Here is an 11,522-nt window from a genome sequence, read left to right as displayed (position 1 = left end):
TAGGATTGGTCTTCATCCCATGCCTCCCTCAGCTGCATCTGGCTGTATTCTTACTCTCCCATTCATCTAGGGAACTATGCTACTGCCCACCCCAAAGGCAGCAGGGATGCAAATGAAAATAAGGCAAACTCCATCCTGGAGCCATAACATCAACATTTCCTCTGCCATGCAACAGTAATTTTGCATTAAACCCTGAAGTATGTTCATATCTTCATTAGCGATAAGATTATTTCCTAAGGGTTCAGCAGGAGGCAGGGAAGCGAGTAGAAATCTCTTGGAGGAAATACTGATTTCTTTGGGACCCATGATTGTTATTGCCAGGACTGAAAAATATTCTGGCAGTTTCCTAAGTGGAACTGTCCCTCCAGTGCCCAAAGGCGGCTGATGTGGGGAGGCTTCCTGGCTGGGATCACACCCTCAGCGCAGCTAATGAGCCTTTGATTTTGCTGGAAAATACTGACATCAACAGGAAAGCAGAGCAGGTTGAATGAATATTATCAAGCAGATTTTCTGAACCCACTTTTGCCAAAATAATCCATTTGGTCAACTATTTACATGTGAACTGGTCGTGAAAATACAGGTCTGCTTGGAAACCCACCGTCAGATGGACGGGCATTTCATCATCCGCTCCAGGCCATCTCCCTAATATTTACATTTCCTCACATTACTTCACTTTGATCTTTCTTTTTCCTTCCAAGCTCCCAAGCTGAAATTGCAACAAACTCCACCCTACAAGTTACTCCCTCCGCTATTGGCCCTGACGATGTTTAGAAACAGAAAACTAAAATTGGGAGAGCATTAAACAGGGCAGCAAACTGTGGCTTTTGCTCTATGCTACCCACCACCCCCATGGTTCAAGCTGCTGAGTGCCAAAGACAGCACTTGGTACCTAAGAGGGCACAGAATGGCTGTCCATGGGGCGTGACATGAGGTGAAACTTTCAGGGCTTCCCAATCAAGTCACCTCTGCGGGTACACTTCTAGGCCAGGTATCTAGTATACAGCTGAGGGGAGCAGCAGATGGGTCAGGGGAGGTCTGTGCAATATGGGTCACCTCCAGGGCAGGGGATTGAACTTGCACTGAAGCGGCTGCAGCCAGCTTGAAGTGCTGCGTCCCAACCCATTGCACCACCAGGGAGGGTCACGGACCAGGTATTTTTAAAAGTTTTTTGCAGAAGAAAAATGCCAGTCACTTGGTGCTGAAATACGTGTCTCCCAGGAGTGCACAGCAGATAAGGCTTCTGTGAAGCTTCTCCATGTTTTTCCTTCATTTTTGACCCTCTCAGAGTCAAACTTATAGCTTTGGGATAGTTGCTGTGATCTCAGTGACTGTGTATGACGAGCCCAAGGCACTTGGCAACAATCTAGCACAACATGGAAGTTCCAGCATCAGGGATGGAGAGGCTTGGAGTGAGCTTGGGGCTCTGCCTGCTCTCACAGTCTGATCTCCAGAGAATTTTTTTCACAGAGGGTTGTTGAAAAGATAAAATGAGCTAACACGTAAAATGAGAGCCCTGATTGGGAGTCAGCGCTCACAGGAACTTTCAATCCTGCGGGTCTTCAAACTGTACATGGGGCTGAAAAAGTCCAGGTGGACGTTACAAGTGGGAGACCAGGGCCTCCCGAGTGGTGCAAAGGGTTAAAGCGTAGCACTGTGAAGCTCTCCACAGCCACTTCAGTGCAAGTTCGATCCCAGCCAGTGAGCTGACCCACTGGCGCAGCAAACCTCCCCTGTCCGGACCACTGCTCCCCTCAGCAGTGTACTTTGTTGATCTGCCTGTTCTTCTTCACATTCTGTCTCTGGTGAAGCCTTTCACTGCCCCTGCACCTCTGGCCTGTACCCCAGTTCTTTATGCATACATAAATAAATCTTAAAAAAAAAAAAAGGAGATAAAGACAGGTGTCTGCCTCTCGGTTTGTGTCAGACAGTCTCTCAAGGCCATAGTTCTTCATATTCTGCATTCTTTTCTCTTGAATCAGGTCAGGTCTCCTCTCTGCCCTCAATTTCTCACACATGTCCACGGTTCAGGGAATATTCATGACAAAACTGGACACCTTGCAATCAGCACTTCACTCCTTGAGATGACCTTCTTGTCCAGCCCAGCTCCCTCCCATGGCTTCGATACCTCCAGTTCCACCCTGCACCTAAGAAGTGACCATTTATTAGCAGTGTTCTCCCTAACACTGGAATTCCTCACCCGCTCCTCCATTGGCACTATCCAGCCTATGTATCACACTCTTTCTGCTTTGTGTTCTTTATGTCCAGGCCTTGCTGTAGAAAGTCAAGAAACTGAGTGATTCATTCCATGTTTAGTAAACTCCAATGAGGGGTAGCTTTGTTGGGCACTGGGGACAGACAGGCCAGACGTGGTGATCTCCACACCCATCATGCTCACAGACTAGTGAAGGGACAGTGAATAAACAGTGGACTGCCTAAACTGTTTCACAAGTTTATCTACTATTATCTACTATGAAGATAATGACCAGAGGCTGAGACTGAGGTAAGGGAGAAAGAAAGGCCAGATCAACAAGGCCTGAGGAGATCGGCCTGAGGCACAGACTTTCAAGCTAAAACATGAAGGGTAAGTGGGGCTATTCAGAGGCATCTACAAAGGTCCTGCAGAGGGAATCTGAGTGCTTGTGTGGCCTTAGTGAAAAGTGTGGCATGAGACAGGATTGGCAATGCAAGCAGGGTCCAGGGCAGGCCAAGCCTGGAAGGTTCTAGTACTGTTAAAATTTCATCCACATGGGCATCCTGGTGGCGCAGTGGGTTAAAGCACAGCACTAAGATGCTAAAGCCACTTCAGCATGAGTTCAATCCCCGCCCCGGAGGTGACCCACATGGCGGAGGTGACCCACATGGCATGGCAGACCTCTCCTGACCCGCCTGCTGTTCCCCTCAGCAGTGTACTTCATCAGTTGGCCTGTTCTGCTCCCCAGTCTGTCTCTGGTGAATCCTCTCACTGCTCCTGCACCTCTGGCCTGTTCCCCATTTCTGTATGCATAAATAAATAAATCTTAAAAAAAATTGCATCCCAGAAAAATGGAAAATACATTTATCATAAAATTTATCCTCCCCACCATTCTTAGGTGTACACTCAGTGGCATTAAAAAGTACATTAAGAGCCCTCCCTTGTGGTGCAGCAGGTTAAAGCACAGCACTAAAAAGCTAAAACACTGCAGCTTGAGTTCGATCCCTGCCCGGAGGTGACCCACATGGCACAGCAGACCTCTCCTGACCCTCCCGCTGCTCCCCTCAGCAGTATACTTCATCAGTCGGCCTGTTTTGCTCCCCACTCTGTCTCTGATGAATCCTCTCACCACCCCTGCACCTCTGGCCTGTTCCCCAGTTCTGTATGCATAAATAAATCAATAAATCTTTGGGGGGAAAAGAAGTACATTACAATGTTGTAAAACTATCACCACTATTTCCACAGATTTGCCATCATGCCACCCACCAAACATCTTTTCTACCTTCCTCCCTCTGTACCTTCACCAGCAATTTCCACCCTGTGTCTGAGGGAAAGGCAGGTCTCTCCACATTGTGCTCTCTGCTGTTCTCCTCTCAGACCTTTTCTGACCTTTCTCTGGACATGACATACTCATGTCTTCAACTACTGCACTGTATTCATATACCTCACTGACAAGCTGACAAAACTTTGTCTTTCCCAAAGTAATGTGAGAGAATGGACATTGGCTTTCAGACTCCTCTAATTTATACTGCTTCCTTGATATAAGCTTGCCTCACTTCTCCACGTCAGCACTGAGGTTCTCAGGGAGTCTTTGCTCTGCCTCAACTTGTTACAGGGCACCCCACAGGACACCAAATCTGTTACAGGACACCCCAATGTGAATTGGGTTGTCTGTCTGTGGGTTCTGCCATCTGCCACATCAAGACAAAACATATATAACTTTAATGAAGAGGGACTTTAATACAGTGAATATACAATACAGAACACAGAGAATATAACTTCTAAATCAAACTACTGAAGTTACCCATCCCCTCATGGGAAAAAGTCAATCCAAAAGGGATTGGCCCAAAGCAAGGCCTGAAAGCTGCCACAAGACTAAAGCACCTTCTGGCCGGGACCCATGGAAAAGGGTCAGAAATGGCCAGACAAATCTGAGAGGAAAAGAGCAAAATCAAAATCAATATAAACACTGCCATAGTCACCTCCCTCCAGGTCTCTCACCCACATCTGCCTTAGCCAGTCCAGGGCCAGGAAACAAGCCCGGTTTCCTCATCACATGCTCGCTGCTCCATGTGGCTTCCTCAGGTCTCCTTCTTGTTCTCCATCCAGCTTCCTTCTCTTCTTTTCTCCTCCCATTCCTTCTCTCCTTTTTCTCTGCTCAGCTCCACCCTCCTTCTGGGTGGGGCAGGGAACCTGGAACTTCCCCTTTTCCTAGGGACCACCCTGTTACAAACTGCCAGCACCCTATGGCAACTCCCACCCCAGGGATCATTAGCCTTGGCCTTGCTTCCTCCTTCTTGAAATTCTTCCATTCCTTGCATGGTCTGGACCAGCAGTCCCTCACACAGGCAATGTTTATTTTTCTACCTCCTTCCTTCTTCCTCCTCTTTCTGACCCTGAACATAGCTAGCTCGCTAAGTTCTGTTCCCTAACCTAGAGATTCTGACACCAAGTTCATTTTTCCAGCTGCCACCAGCTATTTAGAAGGACACTCTACCCACCTCGTAAATGCTATAGACCCCAAACTAAAAGCATGATTTTCTTGCCCAGACCCAGCTTCACTTCCGGTTCACATTCAGCCAGGTTCACTTCCCGGGTTGCCACTGGACTGCTTCAAGCCTTCCGTAGCATTTCTTCACCAGGGGCAAGAATCTCCCCTGTGTTTCTGACTCCATTCTTGTCCTTCCTAAAGTCATCCTATCTGCTGCTTCCAGATGCATCTTCCTAAATCCTGGGTCTTGATCATAGTGCTTGCTCACTGCCCAGATGTAACAGGGGGTCCCCAGGAAAAGGGGAAGTTCCAGGTTCCCTGCCCCACCCAGAAGGAGGGTGGAGCTGAGCAGAGAAAAAGGAGAGAAGGAATGGGAGGAGAAAAGAAGAGAAGGAAGCTGGATGGAGAACAAGAAGGAGACCTGAGGAAGCCACATGGAGCAGCGAGCATGTGATGAGGAAACCGGGCTTGTTTCCTGGCCCTGGACTGGCTAAGGCAGATGTGGGTGAGAGACCTGGAGGGAGGTGACTATGGCAGTGTTTATATGGATTTTGATTTTGCTCTTTTCCTCCCAGACTTGTCTGGCCATTTCTGACCCTTTAACATGGGTCCTGGCCAGAAGGTGCTTTGGGCCTGTGGTGGGCTTTTAGGCCTTGCTTTGGGCCAACCCCTTTTGGGTTGACTTTTGCCCACGAGGGGGTGGGTCACTTTCTCTGTGTTCTGTATTGTATATTCACTGTATTAAAGTCTCTCTTCATCAAAGTTATATATGTTTTGTCTTGATGTGGCTGATGGCAGAACCCACCTAGAACAGGCAGGTTTGGGGCTTCAGGGTGCCCCTCTCCCCCTGTCCTGGAACACAAACACATCAGTGACGCATGCTGGGACACCTTAAGCCTGGCCTACAACTGCTCCCAGCCCACCTCTCACCGCATTATGACAACAGATTGGATGGTCCCCAAGAGTCTCAGTCCAACAGCATACACGGTTCTAGGGATGCAGCAGGTGTTAGGGACACGGACTGAGCAATACTGAGAAAGTACGCGTTGATGCAGAAGTGTGCAGTGGGAGTAGAGGAAGGGAGAGGTGTGGTTGGAGGAAGGAGTCTAAAGTCTGTCCTCTCAGGTCCATAGCAGCTGGGGCCTGCCTGGCTTCCCCATCTGCTTTCTGTGTCCCATTCTTTCTTCCAAGTCCTTCCCTTCTGTTGGGTGTTGGCCTTCCTCCTAAAACCTCTTCCTCCTGGGATCCAGCACTCTTAGAACTTTGTTGATGCTAATTTAGTGGCTCTGCCCCAGGGCAGTCTCTTCCCTCTTGTTTCTTATCTGAACTTCTCAGCCTTATCTATAAAATGGGGACTGGGTGACTTCTCTCATATTTTCCCTTCCACTATCTCTGCCAGGGCTTCTGCAGAGGGGAACCTGGTACTAGAGAAGGAACAAGGGCCCAAAGTCCAAGTGTAACTGGGTGGTCCCTAGGAGAAGGGAAGTTCCAGGTTCCCTGCCCCACCCAGAAGGAGGGTGGAACTGAGCAGAGAAAAAGGAGAGAGAAGAAGAGAGAAGGAAGGCAGATGGAGAAGGAGACCTAAGGAAGCCACATGGACCAGCAAACATGTGATGAAGAAACCGGGCTTGTTTCCTGACCCTGGACTGGTTAAGGCAGATGTGGGTGAGATACCTGTAGGGAGGTGACTATGGCAGTGTTTATATTGATTTTGATTTTGCTCTTTTCCTCTCAGATTTGTCTGGCCATTTCTGACCCTTTTCCATGGGTCCCGGACAGAAGGTGCTTTAGTCTTGTGGCGAGCTTTCAGGCCTTGCTTTGGGCCAATCCCTTTTGGGTTGACTTTTGCCCACGAGGGGATGGGTAACTTCAGGTGTTTGATTTAGAAGTTACATTCTTTGTGTTTCATATTGTATATTCACTGTATTAAAGTCACTTTTCATTAAAGCTTTATATGTTTTGTCTTGTTGCGGCGGATGGCAGAACCCACTTAGAGCAGGCAGGTTTTGGGACTTCAGGGGAGCCTCTCTCTGAATCGAGGTGCCCTATAACAGAAGTACCGGGACTCTGACAGCTGAGTGGACCTATTTGACCACAAGGGACTTTACTTCTCATTCAGGAAACTAAGTATTTCCCAGGAAATCACAAGCTTTTCATTCCTGTTTTTCCTATTACCTAAGTCAATGCCTGCTGTTTACAAAACCAGTTAACTCCCCTATGGTGTAAGTTACTTCTTCCTGCCAAAAAAATAAAAAAAATAAAAATAAATAAAATAAAATAAACAAAAGGCTCTCATACTGAGAACCTTTTTCAAGTGAAAATATGTTTTCCCACTTTTTAAGAATTGCTCCCAACTAGTAGCAAACTTAAATTTAAATGCTACCTGTAGGAATAGCTAAGCCCACATGCAAATGGCCTTCTCTAACCTACAATCACAGAGTGTTAACTTTCGGGATTGGGTGTAAGGTCCCATTTTGCCTGACCTGAACCTGCCCTCAGAACTTGGAACACTTCTGAAGTCTCAGCCCACGTCCTGGGTAGATCAGAGATGTTTGCAGCATCCTGGCTCATGGCCCTTCTGGGGTGAGGTTCACTCTCATGCCCCCTCTGGCTGAGATGCCCCTCAATGTTGCCAAGCTCCTGCATTTCTAACGGCTCCTGCATAGCTAACTCTGTATCCAGCGGACTCCACCACATCTCTAACTGCAACATGAGAATTCTGGGTGAGTGGCTGAGCCTAACTCAGCAACGCCCTGTTTTCTCCTCCTCTGTGACAAGGAAACAGGAGAGCATCTGCTGACTCTTCTAGAGACCTCAATTCCAGCCTTCTGCCTGAAGACTTGAATCCAATCATAAGCACCCAAAAGTTTCCAAAGTTTCTGAATAAAAGTCCCTAGCTCAGACAACTTCCCTGCTTGAGCCCCCAAATGTCCTTATGTTCCCCCTCTGGGAAAGCATCCCTTGGGACCATCCTCTGCTGTGGTCCTGGGCCATGACCCCCCATCTTTCTTGATTATATCCCAGCCTGATTGCTTCTCTGTTGACAGTCCTGACCAGCTTTCAGTTATAGAAGAGCTATCCCTTCTGATCAGAAGCAGCCTCTGAAAAGCACTCTAACTTTCTGAGGCACTGGTAACTCCTGGAAAGATGGAGCAATAAGAAGCCTCATGTCCAAGTGTTCTCCTTGGGTGAATTCCCAAAACTATGGTCACAAGTTCAGTCCATCTTCCTCATGTAACAGAGTGGTTCCTAGGAAAAGGGGAAGTTCCAGGTTCCTTGCCCCACCCAGAAGGAGGGTCGAGCTGAGCAGAGAAAAAGGAGAGAAGAGAAGGAATCTGAGGAAGGAAGCAGGATGGAGAGCCAGAAGGAGACCTGAGGAAGCCACATAGAGCGGCAAGCATGTGCTTGTTTCTTGGCCCTGGACTGGCTAAGGCAGATGTGGGTGAGAGACCTGGAGGGAGGTGACTGTGGCAGTAAGTGTTTATATTGATTTTGATTGTGCTCGTTTCCTCCCAGATTTGTCTGGCCATGTCTGACCCTTTTCCATGGGTCCCGGCCAGAAGGTGCTTTAGTCTAGTGGCGGCTTGCAGGCCTTGCTTTGGGCCAATCCCTTTTGGGTGGACTTTTGCCCACGAGGAGATGGGTAACTTCAGGTGTTAGATTTAGACATTATATTGGTTGTCTTCTGTACAGTGTACTCACTATATTAAAGTCCCTCTTCATTAAAGTTTTATATGTTTTGTCTTGATGTGGCGGATGGCAGAACCCACTTAGAGCAGGCAGGTTTGGAGCTTCAGGGGTGTCCCTCTCTCCCTGTCCTGTAACACTCACAGTGAATCTTCTGTACCCCAGATCTCCAAAGAACAAGCCTCAAATGTAAAATGGGGGAGAGAGGGAGTTTGTTTCGAGCAGAGGAGGCTGTTTTTCTGCCTGCATGCAATTCTCCTGGTCAAACTCTATCAAGTCACTGAGGAACACACTTAAGGGTTTCACCCCTTTTCAAATAAAAGCATTCCTATTATATGATCTTACCCATACTATCCTCATGAAGGAGGACCTAGTGCTCTTTCATTCTTCTCTGTCACTTGCACCTATATTTTCCTTTAAAAAAAAACACTCATTTTTATTTACTTATGTATACAAGAGCTAAGGTGCAGGCCAGATGTATGGAAGATGAGAGGATTCACCAGAGACAGAGTGGGGTGCAGAACAGGCAGATGTACTGAGATACACTATTGAGGAGAGCAGCAGGTAAGACAGGAGAGGTCTGCTGCACCATGTGGGTCAGCTCCCTGGCTGGGGATTGAATTCATGACACAGTGGCTGACAACAGCTTGATAGTGCTGAGATTTTAATCTGTGCGCCATCAGCAGGGAGGGTCCTGCACCTGTACTTTCAACCTGATTTTGTACAGAGGATTACCAAAGGCTAATCCTGAGAAAAGTGGACTGGATGGAGTTAATGTCTCAAACCTGCATATTCCCTGTAATTCTTATGGTTTAGGGTCTAGGGCCCCCCTTATGGTCCAGTTAGAGAAAGGCTCCAATTTATCTAGAAAGGCTTCATGGTAGTACAAGCACCACATCCTGCAAAAACCCTTGGGTACTGGTTAAAATGTGCATTCCGGCCCTCCCTGGTGGTGCAGCGGGTGAAAGCACAGCACTGAGAAGCTAAAGCCACTTCCGCATGAGTTCGAGCCCTGCCCCAGGGGTGGGTGACCCACCTGGCTTGGGAGACCTCTCCTGACCTGCCCGCTGCTCCCCACAGCAGTGTACTTCATCGATCTGCCTGTTCTGCTCCCCACTCTGTCTCGGGTGAAGCCCCTCACTGCTCCCGCACCTCTGGCCTGTACCTCAGTTCTGTATGCACAAATAAATCTTTAAAAAAAAATGCGCATTCCTGGCCTCACCCAGAGCAAATGACTATGAATATCAAAGCTGTTTCTTGTACCTTTCCATGCATGCTAACAAAACTCAGTGCCTTTTTAGTGATAGTCCCTGTCCTCAATTATAGGAATTCAAGGAGTTACTATCAATTTGTAGGGTGTGTGGGTGGCTGGAGGTGGGTCAGGTATCATTTTGAAAACCAGGGGCCTTATTTATAATGTCAAAGTCACATTGCTTTAGGTCACACTGCCTGAGTCTATTAATATATTTCACCTTCTCTAACTAGCTGGCAATTTGTATCTGTGCCAGGTTAGAGATTCTGAAACCGGGACTGCCACCGAGCTTTTGAAATGAACTGTGTGTATCCAGAATGTGACACCCCCTCTTTCAGGGGTTTGAACTTCCCTTCACATTCAGTTATAACAATTGTGCTCTATGCACTGGAGGAGCAAATGACCAAATTAAAACTAAGTAGAGCTATGTTCCTTCTGCTTCACCACACATTCTCTCTCTCTCTCTCATTCACATTTTCTATACATTCCTTACATGCATGCAATTTTCTTAGTTTCACAGATCCTTTCTGCTACAAGAAGTCTTCAAAACCAGATCTGAGTGACTTTAAAAAGCCTTAAAAATTGAAGAAAAAGCCTCCTTCTAGCTTTACCCCCCAAAATAATTCGGATGGTCTACAAAAATAATTCTCTTTATTAGTATTTTCCAGCCTTAAATAAAAAATGCATTACTTAAAATTTAAATATATGTAGAGAATAGAGACCCTTAATCCTCAAGGTTATCTTTCTGTGGAAATCGTATTAACTAAGGCCCATCTCTCCTGCCTAAGGTTGCCTTCAAGGATGAAGGCTGGTGTCATGAAAACAGCTTTGATTGTTTGAATCTGGAAAACCATGGGTGTTTCTGACAATGTAGATTTTTAGGCCTGGTAGCTTACTCACTAAATAAGAATCAGAGCGGGGGTAAAGTATAAGTAATCTGCAATTTTTTTAAAGATTTATTTTTTATGCATAGAGAACTGGGGTACAGGCCAGAGGTGCAGGAGCAGTGAAGAGATTCACCAGAGACAGAGTGGGGAGCAGAACAGGCTGGCTACAAAGTACACTGCTGAGGGGAGCAGTGGGCAGGTCAGGAGAGGTCTGCTGTGCCATGTGGGTCACCTCTGAGACTGGGATCGAACTCGTGATGAAGTGGCTTGAGCTTCTTACTTCTGTACTTTAGCCTGCTGCACACCAGGGTGGGCGATAATCTGCATTTTTTTAACCAGTTCCCTTGGAGCCAGTGATAATGGTAGGATCCTAGACTAAAGCATAAATATCACCAACCTCTCAGCTCTAAGGCAGACAGGCTGAGGTCCTGTGATAGGACTGAAGTGTCTGGCAAGGCTAAACTCAGTCTTTCCCTTCTGAAGTATCTTATAGTGAAGAGGAGGTGGTCAGTCTGGACATTTGTTTGGTTGCTTTTTCTGATGTTGATGGAAAAAAGAGGGTTCGTGAGATGTCATTAGGAGAATGGGTGGTGATAGGCTCACAACTTCCCTGTGCACCCTGATTTTGTTGATCTGGGAACAGTGATTTCTACTCTGTATTCCAGTACCCCTCATTTTCTGGATTTGGGAAGATGACCCCTGTCTGCTCCTCCATGGGAGAGTTCTGTGGCCCTGTTCTAGCAGCAGATAACTTTGCCCAGAGTCTGAATTGAACCGCTGGAGGCTTCTTTTTCACTTTTGATCTTAGTTAAAGACACTTTGACCTTAGGTTGATACAAATTCTTTTTGGAAATTAAGTAATTCTTAGGCAAGAAGGTATAACAGGATGGTCTGATACTGTCCAATAAAAAAAAGCACAATTTTTTTTTAATTACAAAGTTTATTTTTACATCATTTTGCACATTTTTTTTTCCATCTCGATTGTAATCCCCGCGGGTTTCCCATCACCAAATC

This window comes from Condylura cristata, unplaced genomic scaffold, assembly GCF_000260355.1.
Source record: "Condylura cristata isolate star-nosed mole 26May11 unplaced genomic scaffold, ConCri1.0 scaffold00037, whole genome shotgun sequence".
Taxonomy (NCBI): Eukaryota; Metazoa; Chordata; class Mammalia; order Eulipotyphla; family Talpidae; genus Condylura; species Condylura cristata.
Note: the sequence above shows the minus strand (reverse complement) of the source record.